Source organism: Perognathus longimembris, chromosome 8, assembly GCF_023159225.1.
Source record: "Perognathus longimembris pacificus isolate PPM17 chromosome 8, ASM2315922v1, whole genome shotgun sequence".
NCBI classification, from domain to species: domain Eukaryota; kingdom Metazoa; phylum Chordata; class Mammalia; order Rodentia; family Heteromyidae; genus Perognathus; species Perognathus longimembris.
In genome coordinates, this window is record NC_063168.1 from 19,647,723 (window position 1) to 19,661,098 (window position 13,376).

Sequence of the window (13,376 nt, forward strand, 5' to 3'; positions counted from 1 at the left end):
TTTCATTTTTTTATTTTTTGCTGGTCCTGGGGCTTGAACTCAGGGGCTGGCCTCTGTCTGTGAGCCTCTTTCGCTCAAGGCTAAAACTCTACCACTTGAGCCACAGCACCACTTGCAGCTTTTTCTGTTTATGTGGTACTGAGGAATCCAGGGCTTTGTGCATGCTAGGCAAGTATTCTACCACTAAGCCATATTCCCAGCCCAAGGGTAACTTTAAAATACACTTTTGGATTTAAATTTAGTAGAAAATGAAATGAGAGAGAGGAGAGAAAGAGAAGAGGGGCAAAGGAAAGAAAGAAGGAAGGGAAGGATCTGCATTATGTAAGTAAATTATTCAAGATCAATGATACTAGACATTAAAGGAAAAAGGTAAATAAATCTAAGGCTCAAGCGGGGAATATAGCTTAGCAGTAGAGTGCTTGTCTAGCATGCATGAAGCCCTGGGTTCTATTCCTCAGCACCACATAAACAGAAAAAGCCAGAAGTGGCTCTGTGGCTCAAATGGTAGAATGCTAGCTAGCCTTGAGCAAAAAGCAGCTCATGGACAGTGCCCAGGCCCTGAGTTCAAGCCCAGGACTGGCCAAAAACAAAACAAACAAACAAAAAAAAAAACAACTAAGATTCAAACCAAACCAATAGTAAATTAGCATTTTAATTAATTACTGTTTGGATTACCTCTCACCATACTGTTTAGGTCTCACCCCAGTTCTATTTAACTACTCTAACTTAACCTGAATCTCATGGTCAACTACTTCAGCAGTCTCTGAAGATGGAACATCTTCAGTTGTCACCTCCATCCATTTTCAATACAATCAGTCTTTATTCCTGGCTGTAAGACACTGCCAGAGAAAACGAGAAAATTTATGAGCTCCAATTTCAGAGCCGAATGTTGTATAGCAATCCTTTGATCTTGAAATACTTCTTTCTCATCCTTACATAGTATTCTTAACAACTGGATAATTCTCCTTGTCTCTTCTCTATTTTACCTCCTTTGATCCAATTGTCAAAAATAACTTAAAAACACTCCTCAGATATGACTTTTTCTTTCATAACTAAATGTACATAATTATCATAGAGAACAATTAGAATGAGATAGAATGTAACTGTGTACTCTTTTCCAGGAGTTTCCATTTTTACCACTCACCTGGCTCAGGAAAATTTGGGAATGACCTCATGTCTAAATCCAATAGCCTATATTCAATCTTTATCTAACCTGACCTCACTACCCTCAAAAGTTAACAAAGGCAATAAATACAGAAGGTAAAAACAGTTTAGAAAATCACCTCCAGTAGTCCTCCAAGGTAATTATAATTCATAAAGTGATCATTAACCAACACCAAAACCATTAAATGGTTGTTAGGGGTCTAGAGACATGGCTCAGCAGTAGAGTGTCTTCCTAGTAAGTATCTAGCCCTGTTTAAACCCCAGTACCTCCAAAAGAAAACAAAAGATTGTTAGGACCAGGCACTAGTGGCTCATCACTGTAATCCTTACTATTCAAGAGTCTGAGACATGGAAGATAGCAGTTAAAAGCCAGAAGAGCAGAAAATCCAAGAGATTCCATCTCTAAAATAACCAACAAAAGCTGGCTGTGAGCCTGGCTCAAGTGGCCCCGAGTTCAATTCCCAGTACAAGTCCATCCTCTAATAAAAGGTTATTGGGGAAAAGGATATCTACATGGCCATGAAGTTATCAATCATATATTAAGTAAACTGTACAGAGACTTGGCCAGTCTTCACATGTATCAAGTAACCAGGTGTGTATTACTAACCAGGGGACAGCATGACACCATAGATACTATAATGCAATAGTCAGGATATGCATCACTTATGTCTTGGCATTGCCAGAAATGTTTAACTAGAACTCAATTATGAAGAAAGACAAATTCAGAATGTGGAGCATACTCCAGGACAAATGACCCCTGTATTTTCCAAAGGCGAAACCTTAAAAGAGTATTGGGACTAGTCCAGATTACTAAAAATGCATTCAGACATACCGGAAATACGTACTACATGAACCCTGACTGAATTTGAGGGGCCCAAGGTAAAGATTTTTGATATAACTAGGAACATTAAGTATAGACTATATGTCAAGTAATGTTATTAAGAAAATGTTGTTATTCTTAGATGTCATAGTGTATTTTAGTTGTATAGAGGAATGTCCTGGTAATTGGCAGGAGGAAATTACTGATGGCATGGCAAAAGAGAAATCTGTGTGTGTGTGTGTGTGTGTGTGTGTGTGTGTGTGTGTAAGTATACACTCTACTATTATTTCAATTTGTCTTTGGGCTTAAAAAATCTAAATAAAGGGGCTGGGAATATGGCTTAGTGGCAAGAGTGCTTGCCTTGTGTACATGAGGCCCTGAGTTCGATTCCCCAGCACCACGTATACTGAAAATGGCCAGAAGTGGCGCTGTGGCTCAAATGGCAGAGTGCTAGCCTTGAGCAAAAAAGAAGCCAGGGACAGTGCTCAGGCCCTGAGTTCACAGCCCAGGACTGGCCAAAAAAAAAAAAAAAAATCTAAATAAAAGAAAGAAATGTGACAGACCAAAACGGAGAATGGGAATGATATGGAGAAATTCTAGGAATGGGGTCAATATATGCAAAAGCTTGGAGGAAGAGAGCCTGTTGTCAGGAATCACAAATACGTACAAATACAAATACACACACACACACACACACACACACACACACACTTGGAGAAAGGAAAGTTGTGGAAAGTCATAAAGACTAAAAAGGACAGAAGAAAACAGAACCATAAGGAACTTATAAATTGGTTAAAGGAATAAGAATATAGATTTTATCATGGAGTTAAAGTCAGAAAACAAACAGAAAAAAATGAAATAATCAAATGTACCCATTAGAAAGAACACTAACTATAGCACAGAGAACACATTAAAGATGAGAAGAAACTTGGAATGATCTAGGTAAAGAGACAACACTAAAAAAGTCAGACAATGCCAGGTACCAATGGCTCATGCCTATAATCTTAGCTACTCAAGAGGCTGAAATCTGAGGACCAAGATTCAAAACCAGCCATGGCAGGAAAGTCTGTGAGACTCTTACTTCCAATTAACAACCAAGGGCTGGGAATATGACCTAGTAGTTGCCTGGTATACATGAAGCCCTGGGTTCCATTCCTCAGCACCACATATATAGAAAAAGCAGGAAGTGGCACCGTGGCTCAAGTGGCAGAGTGCTAGCCTTGAGCAAAAAGAAGCCAGGAACAGTGCTCAGGCCCTGAGTTCAAGCCCCAGGACTGGCAAAAAACAAAACCAATAAACAACCAAAAAGCCATAATTAGAAATGCAGCTCAAGTAGTAGAGCACTAGCCGTGAGCAAAAAAAGCTCAGGGATAGTGCCCAGTCTCTGAGTTCAAGTCCCAGGACCAGCACCAAATAAAATAAACAATAAAAAACACTCTGGGGCTGGGGATATGGCCTAGTGGCAAGAGAGCTTGCCTCGTATACATGAGGCCCTGGGTTCGATTCCCCAGCACCACATATATAGAAAACGGCCAGAAGTGGCGCTGTGGCTCAAGTGGCAGAGTGCTAGCCTTGAGCAAAAGGAAGCCAGGGACAGTGCTCAGGCCCTGAGTCCAAGGCCCAGGACTGGCAAAGAAAAAAAAAGAGGGAAAAAAAAAAAAAAAACACTCTGATAATGAGACGGCACCAGTGGTTCACACCTGTAATCCTAGTTACCCAGGAGGCTTAGATCTGATGATCAAGATTTGAAGCTGAGGTAGACAAACCCAAAAGACTTCTCCAACTAACCATGAAAAAGCCAGAAATGGAGGTATGGCTCAACTGTTAAAAAGAGTGCCAGCTTTGAGCAAAAAAAGATAAGCTCTGCCCTACAGCTAGCACCAAAGAAATTAATAGAGATTCCAAATCTTTCTTGTACTATCTTCCTCCAATTTATAACTGCCTACAGAGCATCTTTACCTACATATTTCAGTTACCTAAAATTCAATATCCTCAAAACATAAAATTTACTACCTCCTATTGTTATGCCCAAGTCGCGAGAAGACCACCAAGAAGACCACCAAGAGCCAGATGTTCCGAAATGCAAAAGCAAGGCTTTATTCAGGCGAGCTACAGGTCGGGCCTTGTCCTACCCACCAACACAGTGGAGGTTAGGAGGAAGGCCCGGAGCTGAGATTTCACAGAGCTTATAAAGGCAAAAAACCAAGTTACAGCAATCAGGTGTTCAAGCAAGATTAGGATATGGGTACAAATCTGATTGGCTTAGGGCTCGAGGTATTCCGGGGAGGTTAGAGTTAAGCATTTCCAGGTGGTTAGAGTTAAGCAGGGAGTTTCCTGACCGGCTGGACCCTAATAAGCTTGTCCTGCTAGCCAGGATAATTGGTGGCTTGGGTTACTCAAAATTTAAACAGACAACAAAACAGGGGCTGCCTGAAAATGGGGTTTACTTTAACTCTTCACTATCTTCACCTACCTCCTCCACTTGCCAAAATTGTATTCCTTCTCTAAGCCTTAATTAATGGAAATACCATCTATGTAGTTCCCAAACTAGTAACTCTAGAGCCAATTTGAGTCCCTCATTTCCACATTCTTCAATTTCTATAGGAAGAAGTTTCTATGAATCCTACCTCCAAACACATCACAAATCCTTTCCTTGTTTCTCATTCTCAATTGCCAATGTTATAGTTATGAACTTTATTTGAAGAATACAACTATCATGAGTATACCACCACTAATTAGTGAGACTATCACAAAGGTCTCATTCAACTTCAAACCTGTTTTTATATCTGATTAACTCTCATCAAGTCTAAAAACTTCACAACCGGATCCCAATCTTCCCATCAATTTAACAAAATTGTGCAAAGGCTTAAAATTAATGGCCAGTGTGAGCGGGGTGCTGGTGGATCCATACGTAATCTTAGCTACTCGGAAAGCTGAAGTCAGAGGATCTGAGTTCAAAGCCAGCAAGGCAGAAAAATCCACAAGACTCCATTCTCAAATTAATCAGCAACAGCTAAACAAAAGGCATGGCTAACATGAAAGAGGGCCAATGGAGAGTTCAAGCTCTTGTATTGGCAAAAAAAAAAAAAAAAAAAATCAGGGGATCTTTCTTGACATATTATAATTTTCAAAATTCTATTTTATTCTACTATAGAAGAAAGACATATGGTGTATCATTCATATACAAATGCCTACTCCTTCAACTTCCTCTTAGTCAAAAATCCAAATTTTTGAATATAAGATTCTTCAAATCCCCAGTTTTTGTTAAGAAAATATCCCTCCACTTTCTAAAATTCAATTTTTAAGTCCAGTGTACTAATAATACCCTGGGAGAAAAGGAATGACATTGTCCAAATAGAAATGTAATCATTACTTGACATGAAACCGTAACCACTCTGTACATTACCTCTATAATAACTTTAAAATTTCTTTAAAAATTTAAAAAGAATATAATACCACTACTTCCTCTCATGTTTCCAACTACTCTACCCTCCAACAATCTCCTGAAAAATCAGAATAACTGGAATTCTGTTTACCTTTATCTTTTTTTCTATATGTTTTTAAGGAAAGATGGTCAGTTAGTAAACTGAAATTACATTTTTCTCCCATTTAGTTTATGTATTTTATTCAACTGAACTCTAAATGTTATCCCACAACTTTTTTACATAAAAAGATGTTGGGGAAAAAAAAGAAATAGAGGGCTGGGGATATGGCCTAGTGGCAAGAGTGCTTGCTTCATATACATGAGGCCCTGGGTTCAATTCCCCAGCACCACATATACAGAAAATGGCCAGAAGTGGCGCTGTGGCTCAAGTGGCAGAGTGCTAGCCTTGAGCAAAAAGAAGCCAGGGACAGTGCTCAGGCCCTGAGTCCAACCAAGCCCCAGGACTGGCAAAAAAAAAAAAGAAATAGAAAGACCTGAGAGTTTTAAACGTAACAGGCTTAAAACTCTTATTTCTTGGGCTAAGGATGCAGCTCAGTGGTATACCAACTGCCTAGCAGAAGAAAAGCTCTAGGTTTGATTGCCAAACACACACACACACACACACACACACACACACACACACACCCCTTTCTTCATTTAAATTTTCCCAGTGGAAGAGTAATTATCACTGGTAGAGAGCCCCTTCAAAGAAAGTCATGCATATTAAATGAAGAACAAAATAAATTATTCTCACCAAGGGAATCATCCAGATAACTGTAGCTTACTCATGAAGTCTAAAACTTTTTGTGTAAATCACCTACCAATAACAACTCTGAAATAAATTACATATTTTCATGTTTTCTTTAAAAAATGTATTTTGAAAACTAACCTTTTCTAATAATTTAATCATTATAATAATCAGTTACACTGTGCTGCAATAATAACTTCAGATGGTACTGAAAGAAGTCAGATTGCCTTATATCAAGGATCTTCAGATTAGGGTGCTTTACAAGCTTGTTCTAGTTTGTGCGTGTGAAAGAGCCAGAGACAGAGTTAGTATTTTTCTTCTTGCTAGTGGCTATGATCAGTCATTGTTCTCCACCTTGATATCTCTATACTACTGTCTTGGCAACTTTCATATCCTTTTCTCATTTGATTCTTTTGAAACAAGCAACTAATGCTTTTATAATATGTTACAGTTGATACAGTAACTTAATACACAAAAACTCATTTAACCTTACAATAACCTTGTAATACAATAACCTTGTAATTATTTTATGGAGAAAATAGATTCAGAAAGACTAAATAATTTATCTAAGATTATAAGTAGTAAAATTGATCTTAATTGCTGATCATCTTTCATCACCAAACATATTAAAAACAGTAAGAAGGGCTGGGAATGCAAAGCATTAGAATGCTTGCCTAGTACACATGAAGCCCTGAGTTCAATTCCTTGGCACCACATAAACAGAAAAAGCCAGAAGTGGTGCTATGGCTCAAGTGGCAGAGTGCTAGCCTTGAGCAAAAGGAAGCCAGGTACAAGGCTCAGGCCGAGTTCAAGCCCCAGGAGTGGGTTTTGCCTAGCAAGCATGAGTCCCTAAATCCAAACTCCAGTACTAAAAAAAGAAGACAAAGTTAAGAAACAAAGTGGGGGGGGGGGGGCAAAGATGAAATTTGCGTATAATGTTTGAATTGTGTTGGGCATACAGAGTATACATATGTGCATACATACACATTATATATTAACTAACTAACTGTTGAAGCAGCCAGGAAAAACCACCACAAAAAATTTATGGCTAAAGAAAATACTATCATATGTTTGTTTCTAACTGCAAAGACTTACACAATAATAACCAAGAATGCAAAACATAATATTAACTGAAATTAGTACTAACATAAGGCTGCACAATTTTAAGGGAAAAAAGGGCATTTTTCTTCAGACTTGAAGGCAATTAAAACAGATTACAGAAATCTACAATAGGTCAGAGTTCTTTTTCCTCAGCTGCCTTCCCCTGAAGAGTTCCTAGATGATTTAAAGTATATCTCTACTCCAAAATGCCCACAGGAGAGTATCTTCCTACCCAGTGAGTCAAGAACAGTAACTCAGCTGAGTGCCAATGGCTCATTTTACCTACTCACGAGACTAAGATTTAAGGGGACTGAGGTTCAAAGCAAGCCCTGATACAAAAGTTCATCAGACTATCTTTACTTAACTAGCAAAAGGCTCAACTGGTGGCATGGTTCAAGTGGTAGAACATCAGTTGTAAACTAGAAAGCAGAGTAAGAGGGGACCCTGAGTTCAAGTCCCAGGACAAGACAGGGATAGCACTAGGTCAGGCCCTTAATAGAATCCATCAAACTTATACAGAACAGTAATATTGACATCTGAGTTAGACATTTCTTCCTTGTGTGGTTGGAGTGTTTCCTATGTATTGTACAATATTTAGCAACATTTTTTACTTGCCTGATATCAAGAGCATTGCTCATCCCTTCTACCTTCCTTTATACATCTTCAGTTGTGACAATCAAAAAAAGTCTCCAGTCACTGTCAAAGGTCCCTTGGAAAGCAAAAATCACCCTTGGAGAATTATGGTTTTAGATCTAATATTTTTTAAAAGGAAGCCTCCAAATAGACCTATTGATTTTTTTTTTTTTTTTGGCAGTCAAGAGGCTTGAACTCAAAGCCTAGGCATTGTCCCTGAGCTCTTTTGCTCAAGGCTATTATTCTACCACTTTGATCCATAGTGCCACTTCCGGTTTTCTGGTGGTTAACTGGAGATGGGAGTCTCAGACATTCCTTCCCAGGTTGGCTTTGAACCATGATCCTCAGATCTCAGCCTCCTGAGTAACTAGGATTACAGGTGTGAGCCACCAGCGCCTGACCTTAATTATAATTTTTTTAATTTTAAAGTTTATCTTTTTAAAAATATATTAATTGTACAAGAAAACATCTAAGGAACGAATTTACAATCTTTAGAGCATTTTACAAGATATTCTGACGATTTCATCTGCACAAACACCATAGTCAGACATTTATCCCCCAAATTGGATGACTACCCAATTCTTTCCCAACTCTGATAGTGTCAAATACCCACACACGTAAGAGAGTCTAAGCAATTCTGACATCTATCCAGAACATTTTTTCTGTCAAAGGCCAGTTGGATATTTATGACAGGCCATATGAAATTATCAATACAAACAGACAACTACAAATAATAAGTGTACAGGTGTTTTGTCATGTACTAAGTGATTGCCAAAGTCTTATGAGGCCCTCAGGATCAACATTCTCCACCCAAAGATGTTCACATTGTGGCTTTTGAGCCAAGTAATTTGGAGATTCAAGTTTCCATCCTTCAGATTTCCTCATATGACTCCTGCTAACTATTTGTGAGGCAATAAGACCTTTAAAGAAAGGTCTTTTCCAATCTGACATTCTAGTATGCAAAGGCAAAAATACTTGGAACTCTTACTTACCCCTAGCTGATCAAAGTTCCTCTTGAGATCATTGAAGCAATTCATGCCAACTTTTTTCTTCTTAAAACTATGCTGCCAGGCACTAGTGGCTCACACCTGTAATCCTCCTCAGGAGGCTGAGATCTGAGATCACAGTTCAAAACCAGCAAAAAAGGCTCCATGAGACTCTTACCTCCAACTAACGACTCAAAAACCAGAAGTGGAGCTGTAGCTAAAAGTGCTAGCCTTGAACAAAAATGCTCAGGCCTGAACAGTACCCAGGCCTGAACTCAAGCCTCACAACCAACCAACCAAAAAAACAAACAAACAAAAACAACTTTATGTTGACACAACTAAACAGTGTATCAGTTATTTACAAGGTCTCTTTTAATATCAGTAATCAGTTGCTTATTGCCTGACCAACTTTCAAACACACAAATCAATTTTAAAAAATAACTTTTAAGCTGCTCAGGAGGCAGAGATCTGAGAATTACAGTTTGAAGCAGCCCAGGCAGAAAAGTCTGAGAGACTCTAATTAACCAGGAAAAAATAAAAGCCAAACAAGAGTGCAAGGCTCTGAATTCATGCCAGAGTACTGGCATAAAAATGAGTAACTTCGGGGCTGGGGATATGGCCTAGTGGCAAGAGTGCCTGCCTCGGATACACGAGGCCCTAGGTTCGATTCCCCAGCACCACATATACAGAAAAACGGCCAGAAGCGGCGCTGTGGCTCAAGTGGCAGAGTGCTAGCCTTGAGCGGGAAGAAGCCAGGGACAGTGCTCAGGCCCTGAGTCCAAGGCCCAGGACTGGCAAAAAAAAATGAGTAACTTCATAGTGTGATGAATCCATGTCATTTATATAAAAGGCCCACATGAGGTAAAAGTTGAGAAAGAAAAGTGGTTGACTAGAGATGAGAGTGGTGGGGAGAAATGTGAGCAAGTACTAGAGAGCACAAGGGAGCTTTCTGGGAGAGGGAGTGATGAAAATGTTCTAAAATCAGATTTCCATGATGATCACACAACTTAGTAAATGCCAGTCTGAAGATCTAGCAATGAATGCTTGAGGCCTTTGGTTCCATTTGCAGCATGGTAAAAAATATAAAAATAAAAAAAGATTAAACCAAAGAATTGTAACTCAATAAAGTTTAAAAAAAAAAAAACACAACATAAAGGGCTGAGGATATGGCCTAGTGGTAAGAGAGCTTGCCTCGTATACATGAGGCCCTGGGTTCGATTCCCCAGCACCACATATACAGAAAACGGCCAGAAGTGGCGCTGTGGCTCAAGTGGCAGAGTGCTAGCCTTGAGCAAAAAGGAAGCCAGGGACAGTGCTCAGGCCCTGAGTCCAAGGCCCAGGACTGGCCAAGAAAAAAAAAAAAAAAAAACACCATAAAAACGAATTTCAATCAATTTTTATTTGTAAGAAAAGGAGTGATCAAGAACAAATTCTGCAGTCTGCCGTTTCATGGGTTATATAAGAGTTGATTAATTCTGACAGAAAAGCGTATCTTATTCTGAAATAAACTTTAAATGCTAAAGAAAACAAACATATGCACACTTTGGATAATTTTACCAGTCCTAATTTTGAAACCAATGGAAACACTTCAAAAAGCCAAACACTGCAGTAACATTACTTCTACAAGAACAAAATCTATGAATATCAACAACTTGAGCAGTCTTCAGTTTTACCGTAAAAGACCAGTGTAATGATTCTAAAGCCACTATAGAATGTAAGCACACCCAAATCACAATAAAACTGCAAACATTACATCTCTGAAACCACATGTTAGTCATTTCTACCAACCTATTATAAGCAATGATGATCACTATTAATCAATATTAATTTCTAGGAAATAGGACTCACGCTAAAACAAATTGAGTCAAATCCTATCATCCCATCTGTTATACCTTTACTGCTTACAAATCACGTAGGCTCTCAAAGTACCTTTCCAAAGAGAAGTGTCTCCTATTTCTAAAAAGTCATTTCCATCAAAATCTTCGCCTTAAGTTACCATACCACAAATGTTTCACATCATTTGCTCAATAAACACTGTTAAGACTACCTTAGGTTTAGCAAATCAGAAACAAGGCCAATTAGAAACAAAAACACTCCAAACTAATTCTTTGAAAGAGGAGCTTTTATCAAGACCAAAAAAAAAAAAAAGAGTAAAAGGAATTTTTTTAATTTTTTTTTCAACTCTGGTCGGCCAAAATTCTAAAAATACCATCCCGAACAAGCAAAAAAAAAAAAAAAAAAAGTTCCCAAACAACGACAGGAAGGCCGGGGTGGGTGACCTGCCTCTATTATCCATGCAGAGACAGAAGAAAGCACAGCTAAAAGGAAATTCGTTCTCAAACGTGCAAACTGAAAACGCCAAACCGCAAGACACCGAGTTATTCTTTAATTTTCTCTAGTCGAATAAAATGTATTATGATGGTGATCATGATGATTCCGGTAAGCTCCCAACGGGACTTACGGAGCCGGTAGGTGGAAAGAGAGGCAAAGTTTTTTCTGTGTGTGTGTGTGTCTGTGTGTCTGTGTGTTTGGGGGGGGGGGGGGGGCGGTGGTCAACGTCAGACGGGGGTGATGGAAGTTCCAGGACCAGGATCCGGAAGGGCGGGGAGGGGGGGCCGGTGCGACATTTGCGACCGCAGACCCGGCTTGGGGAGCACGGCCGGCAGCCGGGAACCTGGAGGACGAGCGGCCGGGACGACGTGGAGGTGGCTGGGAGAAGGGCAGCTTCGACGCCGGCCCCAAGTGACCAAAATTCAGAGACTCGGGCCCGAGGAGGAGCGGGGTGGGGGTCTGGGTCCCCCGCCCGCAGATCGGAGCGAAGGTGGGCCGGACCCGCGGTGGGCCGGCCCGACACCTACCTGCGGGTCCTGGGCAGCCGCCCCCGAGCGAGGCCTAGTGCATCGCCGCCGCCTCCAGCTCTCCCGGCCGCACCGAGGCTGCTGCTGCTGCTGCTCCGCGGCCGCCGCCGCCCGGAGCCCGGCCAGGCCCGAGCCCGGCCTCCCGCCTCCGTCCCGCGCCGGCTGGCTGGCTGGTCGACCCCGGGAACCGAGGGCCGCCCTCTCGAGCCCGGCTCCGCTCGGAAGTGAGAGGCGGCAGCGGCGGCTCCCTCACGTCTCTCCCGGGTGTCCTGTCAGCCAGCAGTTTCCCCCGGGTCCGCAGCGCCGCCTCCGCCGCTGCTGCCACCGCCTCTCCCACATCCCCGGCCTCCAGGGGAGCCGCTGCCGCCGCTGCTGCTGCTTAGCTGCGACCGCTCGCTGCCTCTAGCCCTTGGGGATCCCTGGCTCCCCGGCTTCTCCTCACCCCGCCGGCCCGGCCGGGCTGGGTCCGGGGAGACCACGCCAGAGGCTGCCGCGAGGCGGCTGCAGACCCCAGCCCACAATCCACCGCGCGGCTCCGCCGGGGCGGGAGGGCCGCGGCCCGGGCCGGGGAGAGCCGCGGACGCCGCCGACGCCGGAAGAGGGGCCTGGGCGCAGGCCGGAGCTCCGGAGCTCCCGCCGCGGCGCAGCCCGCGCTCCCCCGGGGCGGGGATTGCCCCGCGCAGCGCCCCTGCGCCTCCTGGAAGAGTCGCCCAGGCAGAAACTGGAGTCCTCGCCCCGCGACCGCCCCGACCCGGAGGGGTTCTCAGGAACACCTGGGTGCCGCCTTCCGCCTGTCCCCGGCTGGACACCGTCCCTCAGCTGGGCCCGGGGTCCCCCTGGACCCTTCCCACCCCGAAATCACCCTCCACAACTACTGAAGCAAACTTCCACCCTCGCCCAAGAGTAAATACACTGTTTCCCAAATTAGTGCCCTCACAGGCTAAAGGTCACACACACACTCACACTCACACACACCGAGAACTTTGCAAATTGTGAGGCCTTTCTCGTGTCCTCCCTGATTCCAGGCCGTTCTGCACAGATGCCTGGCACACAGCCCGCAGCGCCCATCGCCATGTGGTACCGGGGTTTGAAGGTTGGAAAACTCAAGTATGTGCGCTTATTATTAATAACTCCTATTCCGATTCCTAGGAGTGTGCCAACACGTCTCCATTCCCAGGTTTAGGAATCTTAAAGACCACACAAGTAGGGAATGGCTTAGTTTTTTTGTGTGTTTTTTTTTTTAAGTACTCCATTTTAAGTACACCTGGGAGCAAAACCCTCTCTCAAAAAAAAAAAAAAAAGAACAACAACAACAAAAAAAAAAGTCATTAGTATTAAGTTACTAAGTTATTTTAGGAAGATCTTACTCCATTCCTTACTACTTTGCCTTAAAAAAAAAAAAAAGTTTCAAGCACTTACAAGACAGCAAGTTTTTGTTTTGCCAGTCCTGGGGCTTGGACTCAGGGCCTGAGCACTGTCCCTGGCTTCTTTTTGCTCAAGGTCAGCACTCTGCCACTTGAGCCACAGCGCCACTTCTGGCCGTTTTACTATATATGTAGTGCTGGGGAATCAAACCCAGGGCTTCGCGTATAGGAGGCAAGCACTCTTGCCACTAAGCCATATACCCAGCCAAGACAGCAAG

At 42.4% G+C, this 13,376-nt stretch overlaps 1 protein-coding gene across 4 annotated transcripts in view; it reads right to left on the reverse strand.

Moving 5' to 3' along the window:
* Positions 1 to 12,976, reverse strand: part of Vps54 (VPS54 subunit of GARP complex) — a 77,058-nt gene extending 64,082 nt beyond the window's left edge. For 2 of the 4 annotated variants that reach the window (XM_048352607.1, XM_048352606.1), the window contains exon 1: positions 11,735 to 12,969. The gene's annotated coding sequence lies outside the window, so the exon portion shown is untranslated. Of the gene's footprint in view, positions 1 to 11,734 lie in introns of all 4 variants that reach the window. The other 2 variants (XR_007211842.1, XM_048352608.1) reach the window with 2 other exon arrangements.
* Positions 12,977 to 13,376: the final 400 nt, after the last annotated feature.